General features: G+C 35.6%; 1 protein-coding gene and 1 pseudogene across 27 annotated transcripts in view; both read left to right on the forward strand.

Moving 5' to 3' along the window:
- Positions 1–23716, forward strand: part of FUT8 (fucosyltransferase 8) — a 298682-nt gene that overhangs the window by 65058 nt on the left and 209908 nt on the right. For 8 of the 27 annotated variants that reach the window (XM_072761724.1, XM_072761722.1, XM_072761716.1 and 5 more), the window contains one exon: positions 21481–21613. The exons of the other annotated variants lie outside the window; for them this stretch is intronic. The gene's annotated coding sequence lies outside the window, so the exon portion shown is untranslated. The remainder of the gene's footprint in view (positions 1–21480; positions 21614–23716) is intronic. 27 annotated transcript variants of the gene reach the window in all.
- On the forward strand, positions 1232–4709 carry LOC112927142 (small ubiquitin-related modifier 1-like; annotated as a pseudogene).

Genomic DNA, 23716 nt, shown 5'->3' on the forward strand with positions numbered 1-23716 from the left:
ATTTATTCCAAATAAAAATTGATCCTAAATATAAAGCTGTTTTCTACTTAAGTATATGCTTTTTAAATTACTCTTGATATTTCTCTGGGCATTCAGGTTAATTGGGGTGTTTGTATGTTTTAGAATTGCTCTAGAGAGCATAAGCTATGGAGTAAGGCAGATATGGTCTGTTTCTTGACTTGGATACTAGTTGTGCTTGGGTAGTTAATTTAGGTACTAAATTTCCACATCTGTAAAATATAGATAAGTAATAAATGCAAAGTCTTTAGCACAGTGCCTGGCTTAAGTAATGGCTCAATAAATGTTAACTATTACTGTAAACTAAGTTAGGAGTTCCTTAGGTCTCCGGCCTTAAATGTGGTCCTTGGAGACTATGAATACCTTGGGACCACCTTGAGCACCTATATGGAGAAGATGGTCTCATATAGGTCTTAGAGATGACCTATTCTGGGTATGCCTTTCTGCCCTGAAACTAATTGAATGCCCTATGAGCTTTGCTGAAAAAAATTAAAAAAAAATTATTTATTTATTTATTTATGACAGTCATAGAAGAGAGAGAGAGAGAGAGAGAGAGAGAGGCAGAGACACAGGCAGAGGGAGAAGCAGGCTCCATGCACCGGGAGCCCGACGTGGGATTCGATCCCGGGTCTCCAGGATCGTGCCCTGAGCCAAAGGCAGGCGCTAAACTGCTGCGCCACCCAGGGATCCCCCCCCCAAAATTTTTTTAAAAAAAACTCTAATATTGCAAAAATAGTACTGCAGAAGAAATTCTTAGTATACCTTTACATTTTGGCATAGGATGAAGCCACAGGTTGGCTAGGGTTCACTGTGATGTGAGTGTAATCATATAGTAAGAGTTGATAAGAGTACCTTTTTCACAGCTTCTGGTGTGGGTAAATTTGGCTTACTTGGGATAGGTTAGAGGAATCTGAATTTAGAGTCAGTAGTGCCAAACTGTAGGGAGAGGTGTCTTTTTTTTTTTTTTAAAGAAGTTTTAGGTTAAAAAAACCCTTCTTTCAGATGTTATCACACATCAGAGGTAACTGATGAAAGCAGCAGAAAAATCAGAGACAAATATAGCTAAATCTAGATTATATCTCCTATAATATTTTCAGTTAGAAGATTTAGGTTCTAGGACCAGGTCTGTAAAATGCTGAAAACCCTCTAAGGAGACTCCATGAGGATCAAGTGCTTGAGAGCTCTAATTTTTCCTTGTCTTTCTTTTTGGACAATGGAAGTTAGAAGTACGTTCACAGTCATAGAAACCTTTGTATATATGGTTATTGTTCTGAAAAGAGACATTCTGTCTTCCACTCCAGATCTTAGATACTTAGATCTTTATTTTTATTTTTTTTTTAAGATTTTATTTATTTATTCAGGATAGAGAGAGACAGAGACTCAGGCAGAGGGAGAAGCAGGCTCCATGCTGGGAGCCCAACGCTGGACTCGATCCCAGGACTCCAGGATCACGCCCTGGTCCAGAGGCAGGCGCTAAACTGCTGAGCCATCCCGGGATCCCCGATACTTAGATCTTAACAACAGTAGTGTGACTGCGGTTTAGGTTCTGAGTTAGTGGCTTGAGAAAATTTGATACAGGCAATTGCAGAATAGAAGATAAATCTCATTTTAAAAATATTTCTTACTGTGCCACCAGTTAGTAGTGATTTGTAATATTTGAAACATTCTTAAAAATCCTAGGAGAATTGTACTTTCATGATAGTTTAATTTATTATGCACACTTTGCATCTTTGCATTTTGGGGTTTTAAAAAAGTGCTAAAAGGGGAAGGAGATGGCTTAAAAACAAAATGGATTCTTTCATACACTAATAAGTTACTTGACAGTTTGGTTAATTGTAAATGAATTTTATTATTGTAAGGAATTATTATTATTTTATTTTATTTTAATTAAGTAGGCTCCACACCCAATGTAAGGCTTGAACTCTATGACCTGGAGATCATGCTCTACTGAGCCAGCCAGATGCCCTGCTATAAAATCTTTAATTGTTTTAATTCTAGATTCTAGAGGATGCTTCACAAAACACCTAGTCAATCAGTAGGTTGATACTTTTCATACACATTGTTAAGTTAAAAAATAGAGTAATGGTATAATACATGACACTTTATCAAAGAGATTAGTTGACAGTCTCATATCAACTCTTTCAGATCACTCCATCTAAAATAAATATCTATTTTTTATCATATCATCTTATGTATGACACTGTTTTTGTATGTGCATGTGTTTGTATTTATTGACTATTTTCTTTTTTTTTTTAAGATTTTTATTTATTTATTCATGAGAGGTACAGAGAGAGAGAGAGAGAGAGAGAGAGAGGCAGAGACACAGGCAGAGGGAGGAGCAGGCTCCATGCAGGGAGCCCGATGTGGGACTCAATCCCAGGACTCCGGGATCTTGCCCTGAGCCAAAGGCAGATGCTCAACCACTGAGCCACCCAGGCATCCCTATTGATTAATTTCTTACCAGAATAAAATTCCATGAGTTCTTTTTTCCTTTTTCTTCAAAACGTTTATTAAATGCTTAACTGGATGTCACCTGAACTGTAAATAGGCTTTGTTAAAGACTTGAGTGCCTGGCTAAAACCAGGAAAACTGTTGCCTCCTTTTCATGTTCACAAAGTGGCTACTGCTCATAGTTGGGCCAGTCCTGTGGCCTGCAAAGGAGTGGATACATATACCAGAGCAGGATTCTGCTAAATGGAATGGAACCCAGGGGTAAGGACACCAAGCCAATCCTTCTAGCCAACCCTTCAGGAGATATCCTAAGCACCTAAAATAATAGCATGACATAGTAGGTGGTCAATAAATGTTTGGTAGAGGATTTTCCTTTTCCTTTCTTGTCCTGTCCTTCCCTTCCTCTTTCCTTCCCTTCCCCCTCCTCCTTCCCCTTTTTCTTTTTTTCAGGGGAGGAATGTCGAAGTTTAGATTTGAATCAGATATAAGTAACTTTAAGTTATTCATTTTCATAAAGATGATGTTGGGAAAGTATATTTGCATAATAAAGGGATACACTTCAACACTTTTAAAAATGAGGAATTAAGAACTCCTTAGTTTTTTTTTTTTTTTTAAATTTTTATTTATTTATGATAGTCACAGAGAGAGAGAGAGAGGCAGAGACACAGGCGGAGGGAGAAGCAGGCTCCATGCACCGGGAGCCTGACGTGGGATTCGATCCCGGGTCTCCAGGATCGCGCCCTGGGCCAAAGGCAGGCGCCAAACCGCTGCGCCACCCAGGGATCCCCAAGAACTCCTTAGTTTTAAGGCTTGCTAGTGTTCATCATTGTAATCTGTTAAAGGAAAATATAAATGGTGATAATAAAATTGAAAATATAAGAAGTTTTGATTGGTAAAGTGATATGTTTATAATAAAAATTATAAATATAATTGAAATTTTAGAAAAGCTTAAATACCTTGAAATCCCCAAAAGTTAAAAAGTCAAAGCAGAGTGATGCAATGCCTGGGAGAAGTCCTTCCAGCTGTGGTGTTGTGCCATGGGAAAGAGAGACAGATTTATGAATCTCAGAATGAGGTTCTACCCGAAGTCCCTATTGTGCAGAGACCCTGGGCGAAGCCACCTTCACCATATCTGACCAGGAGGCAAAACTGTCAACTAAGGACTTGCGGGGGGGGGGGGGGGGGGGGGGGGGGAGGGGGAGGTTAGAAGGAAGGTGAATACATTAAACTCAGTCATTGGACAGGATAGCATTGAGATTCATTCACTTCAAAGTGAAAATGACAACACATCTCAAATTCAAAAGAATGGTGCTGTCAAAGACAAGGAGTCCATTCAGGTTCCTTTTTGAAGGTCAGAGAATTGCTGATAATCACGCTGCAAAAGGACTGGGAATGGAAGAAGATGTGATTGAAGTTTATCAGAACAAATGAGGTCATTCAATGATTTAGCGGTTCTTTTTATATATTTCTTTACTATCAATCCTTTTTTAATTTTAAAAATAGTTCTTTTGTGATATGGTGTTCAAAATGGAATTGAAAACCTGTACTCCATCTCTTTAAAACATCTGGTAATTTGAATTCTAGTGCCTGTTACTCATTATCACTTGTTTTCATTGTGCTGAGTTTTGGTGATCAAACCTCCACCTCCTTCATATTGCCCTCTCCTTTTTAAAAATTACACGTGTGCACAGAAAGGCCACCTTTTCCATGATTGCATTCACAAGCAATGTGACTGTTCATAATGACTTTCCAGTTAGCCCTGAAGTTCTAGCATGTGATTGCTTCTTTCCTGGACTATGACTTTCAGTGGGAAATGGAAGTTTTTTCAGAGAACTGAACTGTGGAAAAATGGCCTTTCCTTAATTTGAAGCTGCTTTTAAAATTTAAGTGTCTGGACCAAAAGAAGAGATATATCAGGCTGGAGTTGAGGTGACAGAGATCATGAGAGTAATGACTAACTCCAAAGGTTGACTTCACTGAGGGAAAGGCATTTTTTTTTTTAAGATTTTATTTATTTATTCATGAGAGAGAGAAAGAGAGAGAAAGAGAGAGATGGAGACACAGGCAGAAGGAGAAGCAGGCTTCATGCAGGGAGCCTGATGTGGGACTCCATCCCGGGTCTCCAGGATTAGGTCCTAGACTGAAGGCGGCGCTAAACCGCTGGGCCACCTGGGCTGCCCAGGAGAAGGCATTTTTAAGAGAAAAGAAAAATCTTGTCAGAAGATCCAGAAAAATTCTAATTTTCATTAGCACCTAATGAAGTTATTTATGTAGAAGTGTATACAATAGAACACTGCTCTTTTTAATTTTATTTGTACTTTTTGGTCTAGGATATGGGTTTTAAATGGACATTTTCTGTACCAGCTTCATTAAAATAAACAAAATGTTTGTAAAGGCCATAAAAAAAAAAAAAAGCCAAAGCAGAATCTCTGAAGTAGATGTTTATTTTAGAATCTGAAAGAGAAAAGAAATAAAACTAGGTTATAAGTATGCTAGGTATTGACAAAGCAGGCCAATCTGAGGCTAAATGTTGTCAGCTCAGAACAGATGGTATATGGAGGAACCCAGAAGTACTACCTTCAACCTACTGTTGAATTAGACTACTTTGGATCTATCATAGACTCTCCTTGGGAACATTGACTAAGTTCATGTAGTTCAGGGCTATCCCCAGGACTCAGTGTAGTTCTTGGCAATTAGTATTTTCTGCAAAAAGTGTTTTCTTTAAAAAAAAGTGAATTAATCTGTAGATAGTAAATGCTGGAGAACTGATTTCAGACATTTTTAAGGTGTGTTGTTACCACACTCCTTAAAACCACAGGAGCATAGGTGTTCCTGTATCATTTTTCTTTAAGTTTCTCTTAGCCTTTTGGGGTAAGGGATCAGAATTTGTACCTTTGACCCTTGTTTTTTTTTTATTTTTTTATTCCCTGTGACCCTTGTTAATAATATGCTTTGAATTATTTTCTGCATTATTCTTATCTATGGCTGGACCTTTATTTTCATAAAAGAGGACAAGCTTTTCTAGTTTTTAAAATTCTGGTAGCTGAAATTTGAGTCTATGACCGGTGCATTGATAGAAAATCTTGCTTTTATTTTCTTAGTGAAGTTACTTACCTTAAATAAAGTTCCAGAGGGTTTAATTGTCCTGCTAAATAAATCTGTATTACTTAGTTATGTGAAGTTATAATGATTTAGAGGATTAGGAATGAGTCATCTAGGCTTTTCTCTTACAGTTAGTGATTTCAAACGCTTTTTCTGTTGGTAGCAATGAAAAATTACTTAGTCCTTGCTGGACATGAAGAAACTCAGAATTGCCTTTGCTTGTATCTTCATGGAATGAAAGGGGTGGATTAAATTGCCCTTTTACTAATATAAATACAAAAAGAACCTAGTATAGATTTTCTTCTAGGCTTTTATTTCACTTACAGTTTTTTCCCCCAATGATATACTCCTCTCATTTTAATACATGTTAAAATTGATAAGTAAACTTAAATATGTTTGTATGCCTCCCCTTCAGTCTCACTAGCCATATTTTAAGTGCTCTGTAGCCGCATATGGCTAGTGGTTATTATATTGGACTGTATAGATATAGAACATTTCCTTCTTGTGGATATACCTGATATAGATATTTTCTCTTAGAGATTTTAATGATCCAGGCAGGTGATTATAATTTTTAAGGTAAGATTCTCAGTATTTTTGGTAAGATATTCTATGAAATTTATTTTGATTATTTGTTATATCATGCATACTCCACTATTTCTTGTATTCTGTTTTAAAAGTCATTTTTATGTAATTTTGAGACAAGCTTCCATTTTGTAATATAATTTAATGGGAAATTTTGAGATAGTAACTAGAAATTGTCCTTACAGGTAACACAGAACATTAATCTTAAGTGAGGTAATGAATATAACTGTGTGAAAATTCTTTTTAAGGCTTTTACTATTAGTATTTTAGGAATGTGGAGCTTTCAAAATAGGCCTTTAGCTCCTAGTGTGTTTTGGTTAACAGTGATAATGATTTTGTCAGTATAGTGCTGAGCTTACAAAAATTGCTGATTAGATGTTAGTTCTTTTAATACATAGTTTCATTTTTTAGAGCATGGTTCCCAAACTGGATGATCATAAGAATTCCCTGAGGAGCTATTTAAGGATACAGATATCAAAGGATTATATTTATATAGCATATGTATTAATGTACACAAAGGATTTTGTATACACTCCTTAGCATTAACTCCTTGAGATAAAATTGAAATAATAATTCAAAAGATTGAATTATTTTTTAGAGTTTTTTTTATAATAAATTTATTTTTTATTGGTGTTCAATTTACCAACATACAGAATAATACCCAGTGCTCATCCCGTCAAGTGCCCCCTCAGTGCCCATCACCCATTCACCCCCACCCCCTGGCTCTTCCCCTTCCACCACCCCTAGTTCGTTTCCCAGAGTTAGGAGTCTTTATGTTCTGTCTCCCTTTCTGATATTTCCCACACATTTCTTCTCCCTTCCTTTATATTCCCTTTCACTATCATCTATATTCCCCAAATGAATGAGAACATACAATGTTTGTCTTTCTCCAATTGACTTACTTCACTCAGCATAATACCCTCCAGTTCCATCCATGTTGAAGCAAATGGTGGGTATTTGTCGTTTCTAATGGCTGAGTAATTTTTTAGAGTTTTGATTCACAGAAACAAATTTCATTCTGAAAGTTACACAATTTTACAAACTTTTCCTCATGTTTTCTCTATGCTGGGTATTATAGACTTAATATTTCTCAGTTCAAACTTTTCCTCATGTTTTCTCTATGCTGGGTATTATAGACTTAATATTTCTCAGTTGATTAAAAAGATCTCTTATTTTAGTTTGTATTTTTTTTTTATTATAAGAGAGCCAACATTTTCCAAATTTTTGGAAAAAAATTTCTTTTTACAAACTTTTCCTCATGTTTTCTCTATGCTGGGTATTATAGACTTAATATTTCTCAGTTGATTAAAAAGATCTCTTATTTTAGTTTGTATTTTTTTTTTATTATAAGAGAGCCAACATTTTTCCAAATTTTTGGAAAAAAAATTCTTTTTACAAACTTTTCCTCATGTTTTCTCTATGCTGGGTATTATAGACTTAATATTTCTCAGTTGATTAAAAAGATCTCTTATTTTAGTTTGTATTTTTTTTTTTATTATAAGAGAGCCAACATTTTTCCAAATTTTTGGAAAAAAAATTCTTTTTACAAACTTTTCCTCATGTTTTCTCTATGCTGGGTATTATAGACTTAATATTTCTCAGTTGATTAAAAAGATCTCTTATTTTAGTTTGTATTTTTTTATTATAAGGGAGCCAACATTTTTCCAAATTTTTTGATATTCATTTTTTTCTTCCCTTTCCACTTACTTTCTTTCTTTTGAATTGCCTGTTTTTGATATCTGTTCTTTCACATACCTAACATTTTTAGTTTTGATCAACAATAAGTTGAATGATAGGGCTAGATAGAAGGTAATGACTGAAAACAAGAATTGGTGTTGAGAAGGTTGGGTAGATTTTGGTTATTGTGCTTGGTGTAGATATGGGCAAAATGTTAAGTCTATGGTAGATTTGTAAGATTCTTGTACATATTTCCATCTATTTTCTTGTACATATTTCCATCTATTTTCTCATAAATGGTATCTTTTAGGAATAATCCTTTTCAGTTTGACAGTGAAGGAATTGGATTTAAAATTTTCTTATGAAGAAAGCAAGTATTTTGCTACTATCATTTGGAAACTGATCATATCTTTGGTTCTGGTTGTTACTGGAATCATTTTGAACTAATGCCATTAATAATGCTGTCTAACAAAACTATTCATTTTGATTTCCTGCCTGTGTGTGAATATGATAGAACAAAAATCCCTTAATCATGGAGACCTTTTATCTTTGTGTTGCTAGTGTCTCATAGGATCTAGCCCTCTAAAAGAAAACTCATTTTCTGTACTCAACAGCACTTCTGATCAGATGTGTGGGTTTTCTACACCAAGCAATTCTTTAATCTCAGAGGATACCAACTGAGTAGTTAGCACAGACCCCAAAGATTAAGGGCCTGGTCCCACAAGACTTCAGATGTCATTTGGGAGTAGTGGGTGCCCAGGTTACCTACACTTCTGTCTGACTTGGCTACAGACTGGGGGGATCCCATGACTTCCTCCTCACATTTGATAATTAGCTATTATGGTTCACAGAACTCAGAAACACTTATGTTTATAATCTTATTGCAAAGAACGTAATTAAAGATAATGATGAACAGCAAGATGAAGAGGTACATAGGATGAGGTCCGGAAGGATCCTGAGCACACACAGTGGAGTGTGCCACTCTTCTGGCACATGGATGTGTTTAACAACTTGGATGTTCTCTAGACCCCATAGTTTAGAAATTTTTTTTTTTTATTATTTTAAAGATTTTACTTATTTATTCATGAGACACAGAGAGAGAGAGAGAGAGAGAGAGACAGGCAGAGGGAGAAGCAGTCTCCGTGCAGGGAGCCTGATGTGGGACTTGATCCCGAGACTCCAGGATCATGTCCTGGGCTGAAGGCAGGTGCTAAACCACTGAGCCACCCAGGGATCCCTAGTTTAGGAATTTTTAATGGAGGCTTTATTGCATGGGCGTGATTGGTTATTAAGTCAATGTCTGGCGCTCTCTTGTCCCTAAAGGATAGGTTATGGGGCTGAAAGTTCCAAGTTTATAATCAGGGTTTGGTCTTTGTGGTGACCAGTCCCAATATTGGAGCGATCTGGGAGCCCGCCAAGAGTAGCCTCATTAGAATGAAAGCTGTTTCTATCAGGAAATTCCAAGGGATTTAGGAACTGTATTTTAGGGGTATGTGTCCATCTGGGCCACAGACAACTGTGTTCAATCTGAATGGGGACTCACAGAGGGAGTATAGGTGCTTGTTCTGACAAGATCCTTTCAGATGTGCAGAGGGATGTTGACAGCTTCTTATCAGGCTGAGGCTTCAGGGTGCAGGGGATTGTGTCTCCTCTAAGTGAATGGGACAGCACTCTACTAGAACTCCTCACCCACATATCTAAGGCTCCTTACCAAGTCCCTACTATAAACTGGTGGCGAACCTCTTTTTATTTCAGTGTCCCTTGAGTGCCCTCTACTGAAAAACGTTTAGCATAATGCTCATGTCAAAGGAATTTTGTTGTTTATCACAAAACATATATTGAAAGAGTCCTTCAGAGCTGGGGGCCTCTGCATATATGTCCATAACTGACACATATGGATAATACCTAAGTTTGTTTATCCAGTTACCTCTTGATGGACAATTTGGGTTATTTCTAGTTACGGGCTCTTACAAGTAAAACTGCCATGAACATTAATAATACAAGGTTTTGTATGGACATATATTTTCATTTCTCTTAGATAAGTACATAAATGTGGAATGACTGGATTGTACAGTAGGTGTATGTGTAAATTTTTAGGAAATTGCCAGATAATTTTCCAAAGTGGCCATACCACTTTTTGTTTTTGTTGTCAGTTCTTCTGTATCTTACCAATATTTGGTATGGTTTATTCCTTTTAATTTTAGCCATTCTAATAGGTGTCAGGTATTATCTTCTTGTGTTTTAGTTTGCATTTCTCTAATGACTAATGATAATATGCATCATTTCTTGTGTTTATTATTTGTATATTTTCTTTGTTAAAATGTCTGCTCATAGGATGCCTGGGTGGCTCAGCGGTTGAGCATCTGCCTTCGGCTCAGGGCGTGATCCCGGAGTCTTGGGATCAGGTCCCACATCGGGCTCCTTGTATGGAACCTGCTTCTCCCTCTGCCTGTGTCTCTGCCTCTCTCTCTGTGTCTCTCATGAATTTAAAAAAAAAAAAAAAAGTCTGCTCAAATCTTTTACTTTTTTAAAAAAATTGGTTGTTTTCTCACTGAATTTTGGATGCTTTTTTTTTTTTTGAGTTTTGAATGCTGCTTCTATATTTTCGATTCCAAACTTTGCAGACGTTTTTTCCCTGAATTATGGCTTGTCTTTTCATTCTTTTAATAGTATCTTTTGAGGAATAAACATTTTTAATTTTGATGAATGTTCAGGCTATCAATTTATTCTTATATCAACTGTGTTTTTGTATCTAAGGTATTTTTGGCTAATGCGAGGTTATAAAGGTTTTCTTTCTCCTAGGATAGCTTCTAGAAGTTTTATGATTTTAGTTTTTTTTTTTTTAAGATTTATTTATTTAGAGAGAGAGAGCATGAGCAAAAGGAAGGGTAGAGGGAGAGGAAGACAAGCGGATTCCCTGCTAAGCAGGGAGCCTGACAAGGGGCTCAATCCCTGGACCCTGAAATCATGGCCTGAGCCAAAATCAAGAGTCGGATGCTCAACCCACTAGGTCACCCAGGTGTGCCCCATGATTTTAGGTTTTATGATTAGTACTATGATGCATTTTGAGTTAATTTTTTTTATGGGAAGTGAAAATTGGATAATTTTATTTTTTGGGTAAGTTTGTTTTTTTGGCATGGTGATATCCATTTGTTCTCATGCCATTTGTTGAAAAGCTATACTTTACACTTTTGTCAAAAATTGGCTGGTTATCTATGTGTGGGTTAATTTCTGATTCCCTAGTTTATTCAATTGATCTCTTGTCTGTTTCTATACTCTACTGTTTAGATTACTGTGGGATTATAAGAAGTCATGAAACGAAGTTGTGCTACTTATCTACCTTTGTTCTTTTTCAGTGTTATTTTGACTGTTGTGCTGGTTATTGGTTTATTGCCTCTTAGCTCCAGATTCACCCTTTTTGCTTGTTCTGTGAAAATAGATCTGGCCCTTTTAGTATTTTTCTTTTTCTAGCTGGTCCAGCATTAAGCTTTGTCAATATAGGGTGCTGCAGACACATTGTAAGAGGAAAGAGTTTTGCTTCTTGGTTTCTGTGTATTTGCTTGGCAGGCACCAGCAGCACATGCAGCTTCTCTAGAATCAGCACACATGGCTTCCTTAGTGTACAGTTCCTGCCACATGTGTGGGCTTACCAACACTAAACTTCTGCAGTGCTCAGAGGATAGCACTACCCTAGCAGCCAGCAACCCAAGATTCTTTTTTGTACCTCTCATGTCAGTTTGTAGCAGAATGCCTTAATGGGACAATTCCAGATGAACAGTTTTTCCTAGCCCCCCTATGAATGGATTTCTTGCAAGTTGTGCAAGACAGATTTCCAGCAAGTTCTGATGACATGACACAAGAACAGTTTATCTGTCATCCCGTGAGACAGAACTGTGCCCTCTCCAACAAGATCTGATCTCAGTCCTGGAATGGCTAGGGAGTTGGGAAAGGCTCTTGCTTAAACACTCTTGTCTCAGCCCTAGGAGGTATTAGCTGCTCTTGTATTTGTTAGTATTCTCTTTGTTTCTCACTAGTTAGTTGTTGTTATACCAATCCCTGTTATAGTTATTAATTCTTTATGCTTAACTTTCCCTTTCAAATTTCTGAGGCTTTTCTCTTCTGATTGGATCCAGAATGATACAGCTGTTTTAGATTTTTTACATTTCTATATGAGTTTCATTTATGTTTTTTAAAGATTTATTTATTTGTTTGTTTATTTATTTATTTATTTGTTTGTTTGTTTATTTATGAGAGAGAGAGAGAGAGAGAGAGAGAGAGAAGCAGAAACACAGGCAGAGGGAGAAGCAGGCTCCATGCAGGGAGCCCGACATGGGACTCGATCCCGGGACCCCGGGGTCACGCCCTGGGCTGAAGGTAACGTTAAACCGCTGAGCCACCTGGGCTGCCCTCTATTTGAGTTTTAGAAGCAGTTTCTAAATGTCTTACAAAAAAAAAAAAAAAAAGCCTACTGGGATTTTCACTGAATTAATACATAAATCTGGGGGAAATACATTGCAATCTAAAGATAAATTTGGAGAGAATTGACCTCTTAAAAGTATTAAAGTCTTTTGATTCATGAATAACGTTTCACCTCTCATTTATAGATTTTTGGTTTCTTTTTTATTTATTTGAGAGAGTGCTTGGGTACGTGGGAGGAGGGGCAGAGGGGGAAGGAGAGGGAAAGAATAATCTTTTTTTTTTTGAGAGAGAAAGAATCTTAAGCAGACTCCCTGCTGAACTTGGAGCCCATTGTGGGCTCCATCTCATGACCCTGAGGTCACGACCTGAGCTGAAACCAAGAGTCAGACGCTCAGCCAACTGAGCCACCTAGGTGCCCCTAGATTTTCAGTTTCTTTTAGCAGTGTTTTAGGTTTTTTTTTTTTATATAGCTCTTTCCGAGATTTTGCCAGATTTATCCCTAAATGTGTTATATTTTATATGCTCTTATAAATGACATGATTTTAAAAAATTCCACTTTCCATTTGTTCATTGCTAATATATGAAAATGCAATTTTTATATCCTGCAGCCTTGCAAAATTCATTTTTTAGTTCTGTAGGGTTTTTTTTTTTTGTGGATTCCACTGGATTAGTCATGTCTTCTGTGAATGAAGAGAGTTTTACTCCTTTCATTCCAGTCTGTGTTTTCTCTTTCTTTTTCTTGCCTAATGTCACTGGCTGGACCTTCTAGTATAATGCTGAATAGAAATGGTGAGAGTGGACATTCTCAATTTTTGATTGAGTACAATTGTTTTAACTCTAAATTGATATTCAGCATTACTGGTGGGAGACAGCTATAGGATATGGATATTTAAGGATCTTTGATCAGTGTTTAGGAAGGAGTGAAAGCAATAGATGATTACATGAAGAAAAATTTAAAGCACAGAGGCTTACTTGATGATTGAAAAAAAGGAAATAAGTACACCTGGCAGAACACAAGCGGCTCAGAAAGAATGCAGTTGTTTCTTACAGACTAAAATAGTTAGAATTAAGGCAGTGTAGCTGGTGGCTTTGGTGAAATGGAAAGAATTGCCCTGAGATAATTGGGTTTAAGTCCTGTGTTTACCACTTGCTAACTCAGTAAGTTTCTTTTTTTTTCATTTGTTTTTATTGAAGTTCGATTTGCCAACATATAGTATAACACTCAGTGCCCTCCTCAGTGCCCATCACCCAGGTACCCCAATCCCCTGCCCACCTTCCCTTCTGCAACCCTTTGTCTCCCTCTCTAATTTTTCCCACTCAGTTCCCCTGCTTTTCCTCATAATCCCTTTCACTATTTCTTCTATTCCCTGTATGAGTGAAAGCATATGATGATTGTCCTTCTTCGATTACTCAGTAAGTTTCTTAAACTAAGTTTCTGACTTATCATCTGTAGAATGAACATTTACCCCAAGAGTTGTAATGAAGATTAAATAGAATCATTTACATATAAGTGCTATAGCTGTAGTTAGGTGCTTAATAAATGTCTTTGTCTTCATTGTTTTTTAAATGACCAATAGAAGCATTACTTTTCTGTTGCCTATTTTCCTTTTGATTATATATAGATACAGAAGTAGTGCCCATAGTTACTTTGAAACCCATCAAGAAAATAAAAAATGAAGCCAATTCCTGCTGTGTTGATCTAGAACTTCTCATAGTTTGAAAGAAAATTAACCAGAACACTGTGAACATAAAATTATATTAGAAAATGTTTTGAAGGAGAGTTTTAACTTGAGGAAGGTTGGCAGTTTTTCATAGGTCCATTAGCAGGAGGGGTTAGGCATCATTCAACCAGTTTCGGGGAGTAGTTCATCAAGGCTCTCAGAGAATTGATCTTGTAGATTAGTAGCCATTGGGCAGATTTTTTCAAGAAGTTTGAGGAGAAGCAGATGTGAGAGTCAGTCAAGGACATGAGAGGACCACTGCAAAACTCTCATGTTTTTAGGGTCTGCACAGTAGATTTTTCTGTCATTGACTCTTGCATTCTTCTCCCCCTACACCCCTGCCACTAGTATAAGAACCCTTTATCCTGGGTATGATTTTATACCCCCTCTAGTTCTTGATCTCAGAGGTAATATCTTTATGAAACTATAAAGAACAAGGAATTAAGTATTTTGTAGAGCTAGAAGGTTCTCTTTCTGCCTTCTTTGCATTGTGTTTTGGATTCTATTATGCAGGTGCTCTGTAGTAGAGGAATGGTAATGCATGATAGTGAAAATCTTCAAAGTAGACATATCACTGGAAGGGAGATTCAAATAGGTTTTGCAGAAGCTACTTTAGTTGATGACACGTCTTCAACTTAAGTTGAAATTGATTTTTTTTAAATTTTGCTTTATCTTTCTGTGATGATTCTAGTAGAAGTCAAATGAAATTATTTTTGATAGCTAGTTTGTGAATATTGGTATTTGCAGCTAACCTTCCATAGCTTCCTACCTATACTTTCAGGGAGCTTAGCTTGTGACTAAATGGATCATTTCTTCTCTTGTATCTATTTAATGCATTACTGGTTTCTAGCAGCTGGTACTTAGCATTTTCTTTCTTGAATTTGGTGCTTCATGTGATTTCTTTGCCTTTATGAGGTAGTTTTTGACTATAGGTGAATCCGTTCTCCTGTAAATATAATCTGTGCTTTGAAATTAAATTATTCTTGTTCTCTTTGAATCATAAATCCTTTTGTTATCTGATAGTTTGCCTCTTGCTTTATGGCTTCCTGTGTTCCTTTTGTAACGCTTACTTAACTTGTAATTTAAATACAAGGTTACTGTCAGCATCCAAAGAAAACTTTGGGCTGTTCAGACATTGGGAAAGTATGAATATCTGACCACCATTTTTAGGGTTTTTGGGGTATTTCATTCTAATTTTTCAGAATATAGAAAGGGAGGTAAATTTCTTATTTTTTCTTATCTAGCTCACCATAGACCTTTTACTTTTCAAAACAGCTTGAGTAGAAAAATAATATGAAGAATGGCATATCTACTATTTCTACATGGATGTACTTACCATAACTGTGAAAAATATATTTTATTTACTTTAAAGCTCTCAGAGTAAATGCGTTAGATATAATCAGCATTTTAGTATTGTCATGTATAGTTAAGCAGTTTCCCATAAATTATAAGAAAGTTATTTATGTTTGTTGTTGTTCTGCAGAATATCACAAATATTTCCATAATGTGGCTTTCTTTTTTTTGATATTCAGAGAAAATTAGAGATAAGAATTATCTACATTTAAATAGTCACTTGTGAGAATCTTTTCTACCTAATATATTACTATGCTTCTTAAATCTCATTTTCCTCCATTTGTACACTTAGTGATATGATATAAATGTCACTACCATAGTTTTCTTTAATTTTCTGAGAAGTATCTTTTATAGTATTCTTATCTTTAAATCTTGAGAACTCTGAAAGGCTTCTTTATCCTTTATTTCTTCTTAAGAAAATACCTTCATTTACTCTTGATGTTTTTGTAGAAATTTCTGCTACCCACAGAAATAAAAATATGCAATGTAAAATCTTGGTCATTTAGGACTTTTTAAAAATGAACAAATCAGGTATTTAAAAAATTCCATAGACTTGTGATTTTTTTTTCAGCTTTATTGAGGTATAATTGACAAATATTATAAAATATTTAAAGGATACATAATGATGATTTCATGTATTCTCTTTTAGTAATTTCATAGCATAGTTTTATCAACTATAGTAACCATGCTTTACTTTAGATTTTCAGCCTTTGTTCATCTCATAACTGGAAGCTTATACTCCTTTACCAACATCTCTCTATTTCCCACACCATCCAGTCCCTGACAATTACTTGTCTACCCTCTGTTAGTATGAGTTTGATTTTTTTCTTTTCTTTTCTTTTTCTTTCTTTTTTTTTTTTTTTGGTAGAATCCATATGGAAGTGATACCATGTAGTATTTTCTCTCTCTGTCTGGCTTATTTCACTCTCAAGATTTATTGAGAAATTGGAAATGGCAGGATTTTTTTTTCTTACGGCTGAATAATATTGCATATATACACATACGTGTATATACATACACACACACACACATATATATATACACCCCACATCTTTATCTATTCATCTGTGGATGGATACTTAGGTTGTTTCCATATCTTGGCTTTTGTGAATAATATTGCAGGGAACATGGGAGTACAGATGTCTCTGAGATCCTATTTCCACTTCCTTTGAGTGTATACTGAGAAGGTTATATGGATCATTTGGGTAATTCTGTTTTTGATTTTTTGGGAAAGCTCTGATGTTCTCCATAGTATGCTGTATCAGTTTACATTGCCACCAGCACTGCACAAGGGTTTCCTTTTCTCCACATCCTCACCAACACTTGTTAAATCACGTTTCCCTTTTTATGATAGCTATTCTAACAGGCATGAGATGGTATCTCATTTTAGTTTTGATTTGCATTTGGTGATGAGTAGTTGATGCTGAGCCATCTTTTCACATACCTGATAGCCATTTGTAGGTATTCCGTGAGAAAATGTCAGTTTTTAAATCAGATTTATTTATTTATTTATTTATTTATTTATTTATTTATTTATTGCTATTCAGTAGTATGAGTTTTTCTATATTTTGGATATTAACCCCTTATCAGGTATATGGTTTGAAAATATTTTCTCCCATTCTGTAGGTTTCCTCTTAATTTCGCTGATGATTTCCTTGCTGTGCAGAAGCTTCCTAAGTTTTATATAATCCCATTTGTTTATTGTGTTTTTGTCACTTTTACTTTTGGTGTTTTGAAATTGAAAAAAAATCAATGTCAAGACTGATGTCAAGGAGCTTACCCCCATGTTATCTTCTAGAAGTTTTATAGTTTCAGGTCATTTTGAGTTGATTTTTGTTGCGATTTAAGGTAGGGGCCTAGTTTCATTCTTTTGGCTGTGGCTGTCCAGTTTTCCCAACATCATTTAATTGAAGAGGCTATACTTTTCCCATTGTATATTTTTGGCTTGTCAAATATTAATTGACCATTGTGTAAGAGTCAAGAGTTTAGGGATCCCTGGGTGGCTCAGCGGTTTAGCGCCTGCCTTTGGCCCAGGGCGCAATCCTGGAGACCCGGGATCGAGTCCCACGTCGGGCTCCCGGTGCATGGAGCCTGCTTCTCCCTCTGCCTGTGTCTCTGCCTCTCTCTCTCTCACTGTGTGCCTATCATAAAAAAAAAAAAAATTTAAGAGTCAAGAGTTTATTTATTAAACATATATGCATGAGTTTATTTCTGATCTGTTTTGTTTCATTGGTTTATCTTTTTTTTTTTAAAAAAATCTTTATGTATTTATTTTAATTTACGATAGTCACACAGAGAGAGAGAGAGAGAGAGAGAGAGGCAGAGACACAGGCAGAGGGAGAAGCTGGCTCCAAGCACCGGGAGCCAGACGTGGGATTCGATCCCGGGTCTCCAGGATCGCGCCCCGGGCCAAAGGCAGGCACCAAACTGCTGCGCCACCCAGGGATCCCCTGGTTTATCTTTTTTAATGCCAGTATTGTACTGTTTTGATTACTATAACTTTGTAGTGTAATTTGAAATTAGGAAGTGTGAGGTCTCTAGCTTTGTTCTTTCTCAACATTAAGATCTTGAGATCTCAATTAGGATCTCTTATTCAATACAAATTTTAGGATTGGTGGTTCTAGTTCTGAGAAAATTGCCATTGGAATTTTGATAGAGATTACATTGATTTTGTAGATTGCTTTGGGGTGTTTGGACATTTTAATACTATTCTTCCAATCTGTGAACACAGATTTAATTGTGATTCCCATTTATTTGTGTCTTTATATCAGTGTCTTGTAGTTTTCATGTCCAAATCTTTTACTTCCTTTGCTAAATTTATTTCTAAGTATTTTATTTCATTCTATTTGATACAGTTGTGAATGGGATTTTCTTAATTACTCTTTCTGTTTGTTGTGAGTGTATATAAACACAGCTGATATTTATATATTGATTTTTCTATCATGCATTTTTACTGAATTCATTGATTGGTTCTAACAGTTTTTTGGTGGAGTCTTAGTGTTTTCTATACATAATATCATGTCATCTGCAAATAGTGAGTTTTACTCACTCCTTTCCAGTTTGGATGTCTTAGTTCTTTTTCTTGCCTACTGGCTCTGGCTAGGATATCTAGTGCTGTGATGAATGAAAGTGGTGAGAGTGGGCATCCTTGTTTTGTTCCTGATCTTAGAGGAAAAACTCAGCTTTTCACTATTGAGTATGATGTTAGCTGTGGGTTTGTAATATGTAGCCTTTATTATGTTGAGGTTATGTTCCCACTGTATTCACTTTGTTGAGAGTTTTTATCATGAAAGAATTTTCAATTTTTTTACATGTTTTCTTCATCTGTTGAGATGATAATTTTTTTTTTTTTTTCCTTTTGAGAGAGAGGAGAATGTGGTGGGGAAGGGCAAAGGGAGAGGAGAGAATCTTAAGCAGGCTCCATGCCCCAGTATGGAGCTTGATGTGGGGCTTGATCTGACAACCCTGAGATTATGACCTGAGCCAAAATCAAGAGTTGGATGTTCAACTGAGCATCCAGGTGCCCCATATGATTTTTATCCTTCATTTTATGTGTAGTATTACATTTATTGATTTGCCTATATTGAACCATCCTTTCATCCCAGGAAAAAACCCATTAGACCACGCTGTTGGGTGTATGATCCTTTTAATGTGTTGTTGAATTCTGTTTACTAATATATTTTTAAAATTATTATTTTATTTTATTTTATTTTATTTTATTTTATTTTATTTTATTGTTTACTAATATTTTGTTGAGGATTTTCACATTCATATTCATCAGGGATATTGCTCTGTAGTTTTCTTTTTTATAGTGCCCTTGTTTGGTTTTAATTATAAAGATAATGCTGGTTTTGTAAAATGAATTTGGAAATGTTCCCTTCTCTAAGTTTTTGAAGAGTTTGAAAAGGATTGATGTTAATTCTTCTTTAAATGTTTGGTAGAATTCATTCATTCATTCATTCATTCATTCATTCATTCATTCATTCATGAGAGACACAGAGAGAGAGGGGCAGAGACACAGGGAGAGGGAGAAGCAGGCTCCATGCAGGGAGCCTGATGTGGGACTCGATCCCGGGGTCTCCAGGATCAGGCCCTGGGCTGAAGGCGGCGCTAAACTGCTGAGCCACCTGAGCTGCCCTTTTGGTAGAATTTACCAGTGTAGCCATCTGGTCCTGACTTTTTTTGTAGGAAGGTTTTTGATGACTGATTAAATCTTCATACTAGTAATTGTCCTATTCAGATTTTCTATTTCTTCATAATTTAGTCTTGGTAGGTTGGTATATTTCTAGGAATCTGTCCCTTTCTTAGGTTGTCCAATTTGTTGGTATGTAGTTGTTTGTAGTAGTCTTTGTATATGTGTGACACCAGTTGTAATGTCTCCTCATTCATTACAATTTTGAGTTCTCATTTTTGTTGGGTAGTCTAGCTAAATGTTGTCTGTTTTATCTTTTCAAAAAACTAGTTCTTAGTTTCATTTTTTTTTCTGTTTTTAGTTTCTATTTCATTTATTTCCACTGTAGTCTGTAGTCTTTCTTTTTTTTTTTAATTAACTTTGGTTTTAGTTTGTTTTTATTTTTCTAGTTTTTAAAATTTTTCTAGTTCCTTGATGAGTCAATTAGGTTATTTGAGCTTTTTCTTTTTCTTAATGTGGGTATTTATTGTTATATACTGACCTCTTAGAACTGCTTTTGCTGTAGCCCTTAAGCTTTTGCATTGTATATTTCCAGATTAATTTGCCCATAGATATTTTTTTATTTCTTTCTTTGCCCGTTTGTTATTCAATAGCATGTTGTTTACTCTTCATATATTTGTGGATTTTCCAGTTTCTTCTTGTGATTGATTTCTAGTTTGATGCTGTAGAGAAGATGCTTGATATGATTTCATTTTTCTTAAATTTGTTAAGACCTATTTTTATGGCCTAACGTATGATGTATCCTGGAGAATGTTCCATGTGTACTTAAGTATTCTGCTGCTGTTGGGTGGAATGTTCTGTAAATTTCTCTTGAGTCCATATGGTCAAACATATAGTTTAAGTCCAGTGTTTTCATATTGATACTCTTTCTAGATGATCTATCTATTGTTGAAAGTAGGATATTGAAGTTTCTGCAATTATTGTGTTGCTGTCTATTTCCCCAGATCTACTATTATTTGCCGTATAATTTTAGATGCTTCTATGTTGGGTAGATAAGTATTTAAAAATGTTACAACTACTTGTTGGACTGACCTCTTTATTCTTATACAATGACCTTCTTTATCTCTTCTTGCAGTATTTTGCTTTGAAGGCTATTTTGCCTGATATAAGTGTAACTATTCTTGCTTTCTTTTGGCTTCTAGTTGTCTGGAATATCTTTTTCCATTCCTTTACTTTCAGTCTGTATATATTCTTAAGATATATAAGAGAACTTAGTACACTTACATTTAAAGTAATTATTGATACATGTGGACTTGACTATTGCCATTTTTTAAAAAAGATTTTATTTATTTATTCATGAGAGACACACACACACACAGAGGCAGAGACACAGCCAGAGGGAGAAGCAGGCTTCATGCGGGGAGCCCGACGTGGGACTCGATCCCGGGTATCCAGGATCATGCCCTGGGCCGAAGGCAAGCACTAAACTGCTGAGCCACCCAGGCATCCCTATTATTGCCATTTTGTTAATTGTTTTCTGGCTGTATTATAATTCCTTTGTTCCCATTTTTATCTTTTTGTCATTTGATGATTTTCTGTAGTGTTATGTTTAGATTTATCTTTTATGTATCTGTTATAGGTTTTTCTTTTGTGGTTACCTTGGGGCTTTGTAATACATTTTATATTGTAACAGTCTATTTTAAGTTGGTAGCAATTTCTGTCAAATGTGTAATAAAGCTCTCTCTTTTTTCTGTACCCCCATATATCCTGTTTTTGATGTCTTAATTTATATTGTTTTACCTTGTGTGTCCATTAACAAATTATGTATCCAATTATGTATCCACAACAAATTGTAGTTAGTTTTACTAGTTTTATCTTTGAGCCTTCCTATTAGATTCACAAGTGATTTACCCACCTTCATTACAAATTATATTCATCTGAATTGAACTATGTATTTACTGTTACCAGGGAGATTTGTTCTTTAATTTGTCTTCTTGTTACTAATAAGCATTTTTATGTTTGCAGCTTGAAGAAGTCGTTATTTCACATTTATTGTAAAGCTGACCTAGGATCAATGAAGTCCTTAAGCTTTTACTTCCTTGGAAAACTCTTTGTCCTTCAACTCTGAAGGACAACTTTGCTGGGGAGAATATTTTAGGTTGGTAGTTTTTTTTTTTTTTTTGATCACATTCGTTCTATTTCCTTCTCACCTGCAAAAATTATTCAGATTTCCTTTTATATAATACAAGTTTTTCTTTAGCTGCTTTTAAGATTCTGTCCTTGTCTTTAACTTTTAACAATTATAGTGTGTCTTGGTTTAGATTTATCTTGTTTGAAATTCTTTGGGATGTTGTTTCTTTTCCTGTGTTATGAAAGTTTTCAGCTGTAATTTATTTGAATAGGCTTTCAGCCCTTTTCTTTGTCTTCTGGGACCACATAATATATATATTGGTATATTTGATGATGTCTCATAATTCTTTTAAGCTACATTCACTATTTTTCATTCTTTTTTTCTCTTCTCTGATTGGATGAATTCCACTGTCATATCTTCAAGTTTGCTGATTCTTTCTTCCACTTGATCTAACCTAATTTTTAAAGATTTTATTTATTTGAGAGAGAGTGTGTGCTCATGCAGGCACACGAGCAGAGGAGGGCACAGGGGGAGGGAGAGAGAAAGAATGACACTGGGATCATGACCTGAGCTGAAACAAAGAGTTGGATGCTTAACCAACTGAGTCACCTAGGTGCCCCAGAAAATATTTTTTCTTCAGGGAGAAGCTGGCAATTGTGAATTCTCTCCCAGTTGTATGTTGATGTGCTGGGAGTGGGGTTTATGGAAAGAGTGTTTCTCAGCCTTTCCTACCCATTCAATTTATGGTTTTTTTTTTGTCCTATGTGTAGTAGTCACTCAGCTAGATTTTAGGTTTCTTTCAGAGGGATGACTTGTTTCATGTTTAGATGTAGATTCATTACGTTTCTGGAAGGAGGTGAATTTGGAATCTTGTCACCATCTTCAACTGAAATCAGATTTGTGATTTTCAGATGTTATTCCAGAGAATTAACTGAGATGCCTGTCATATCTAAAATATAATACAAAAGTGAGTCTTTTTTTTTTTTTGGCAGTAAAAATAGTATTTTATTCCACCCCCTCCCGCCCTCCCTCCCCCCCCAAAAAAGTGAGTCTTAAAGGACATATAACTTCATTCGTGTTGCTGCACGATATAACTCTTTTCAGTAAATATACCATTAGAGAATACAGTAGTTCCAGTAGTTTCTGTTATCCACAGTTTTCCTTTTCACAGTTTCAGTTACCCACAGTCAACCACAGTCCAGAGGCAGATGATCTTCCTTCTCAGTCAGGTCAGTAGTAGCCTAATGCTATGTCACATTGTCTGTGTCATTCACTTCACTTTATCTCATCGTGTAGCATTGTATCATCTCTTATCCTTACAGGAAGAGGGGTGATAAGGTATTTTCAGAAAGAGAAACCACATTCATGGTTTTTATTTTTGCGTATTATAATTCTAGTTTGTTTTCAGTTATTGTTGCTAATTTCTTACTGTGTATAATTTATGAATTAAACTTTATCATAGGTATACATGTATAGGACATATAGGGTTTGGTGCTATTTGCAATTTCAGTCCATTTGGGGTCTTGAAATATGTACCCTGTGGAAAAGCAAGGGGGGACTATAGTATGTTTAGAATGATAGTAAAAAAGGCTGTGTTGTTTATTGATATCATACATGTATGTAATTTGTGTCATAGACTGGTCTCATAGTTACATAAAATAGGTGGCATGGGGAAGGAGAAGAAACATAGAGTTGCTGCAACATTATCAAAGGAAAGAAGTGCATTGTACTTTCTGTTAAAGAAATTAAAAATTCAAAAACTCAAGGAAACAGAGTTTCTTGTACGTATATAGCAATTTTTATCTAATAGTTGCAGAGCAAAAAACAATAGGAAATTAATTTTATATAAAAAATAGCTTTTAACTATGAAGTCCTCCTATCATTCTTCAGTTCGTTAAGCCTACTTTTGGTTGTTATTATTTAGAAAAAATGTAATTAGGCAGTCCAAGAAAGCTTCAGAACAGCTGTAATTACAGCTGCAGATTTAGTCAAAATAGGGGTTTTTAAAGGCTCCACTCCCCTTTCTCATTTCTTTTCCTTACCCCAAGTAACCCAAATTTAGTTGTAAAAGTTTTGGTGAGCTCAAGATTCCTGAAACTGGAGTACCATATGTTTAACTGCATGCAGATG

The sequence above is a fragment of the Vulpes vulpes genome, chromosome 6 (assembly GCF_048418805.1).
Source record: "Vulpes vulpes isolate BD-2025 chromosome 6, VulVul3, whole genome shotgun sequence".
Classification (NCBI taxonomy): Eukaryota; Metazoa; Chordata; class Mammalia; order Carnivora; family Canidae; genus Vulpes; species Vulpes vulpes.